The 1,055-nt window shown below is 39.3% G+C and overlaps 1 pseudogene; it reads left to right on the top strand.

Annotated features, from left to right (window-relative positions):
* The first annotated feature begins 243 nt into the window (after positions 1 to 243).
* LOC129516054 (60S ribosomal protein L21-like) lies at positions 244 to 726 on the top strand (annotated as a pseudogene).
* Positions 727 to 1,055: the final 329 nt, after the last annotated feature.

Genomic DNA, 1,055 nt, shown 5'->3' with positions numbered 1-1,055 from the left:
TGAGACACCCTTCATGAAACTGTACTTCCATGAGTAGCATGCTCAATTTGAAGGGAGAACTTATTTTGGAGAGGAAGATAGTGAGTAGACCTGCCTAAATATTGGTTTGGATTGCTATTTGACTAGAGAAAGGTAGGGAAAAACTCTTTGTGGGCAGTTCTAATCTCAAGACTATACTACAAGTATTTAAAGCAGAATCCCTTCCTTTCTGCTAGAACCACCATCTTTCAGTAATTCGCCAAAATGACCAACACAAAGGGAAAGAGGAGAGGTACCCATTATATGTTCTCAAGGCCTTTTAGAGAACATGGAGTTGTTCCTTTGGCCACATACAGACAAATCTATAAAAAAGCTGATACTGTGGACATCAAGGGAATGGGCATTATTCAAAAAGGAATGCCCCACAAATGTTACCATGGCAAAACTCAAAGATTCTACAATGTTACTTAGCATGCTGTTGGCATTGCTGTAAACAAACAAGTTAAGGGCAAGATTCTTGCCAAGAGAATTAATATACACATTGAGCATATTAAACACTCAAAGAGCCGAGATAACTTCCTGAAGTGTGTGAAGGAAAATGATCAGAAAAAGAAGGAAGCCAAAGAGAAAGGTACTTGGGTCCAACTGAAGCACCAGCCTGCCCCACCCAGAGAAGCACACTTTGTGAGAACCAATGGAAAGGAGCCTGAACTACTGGAACCCATTCCCTATGAATTCATGGCATGATAAATGTAAAGAAAATAAAAGACCTCAGGATTATAAAAAAAAATTTAATTTAATTTAAAAAAATAAAGCAGAATTCCTTAAGGGAGTGCCCTTGAGGGAATCATGTTCCCAGACCCTTGGAGGAACACCCTCTAAAAGTAGACCTCCCTCCCACAGATGAGGAAGGAGGATGTAGGCTGTGACCAGGAAGATTCAGCAGAGACAGGAAGCTGTAGAGTCAGATGTGCAAAGTTGATAACTACTGGAATTATCAAAGAATATAAAGTAAATATGCTTAGTATGTGTAAAGAGGACAAAAAGGCAAATGGAGAGAATGACAATGTAATAAG

Source organism: Nyctereutes procyonoides, unplaced genomic scaffold (genome assembly GCF_905146905.1).
Source record: "Nyctereutes procyonoides isolate TBG_1078 unplaced genomic scaffold, NYPRO_anot_genome, whole genome shotgun sequence".
Classification (NCBI taxonomy): domain Eukaryota; kingdom Metazoa; phylum Chordata; class Mammalia; order Carnivora; family Canidae; genus Nyctereutes; species Nyctereutes procyonoides.
Note: the sequence above shows the minus strand (reverse complement) of the source record. Positions and strands in the feature narration are given on the sequence as shown.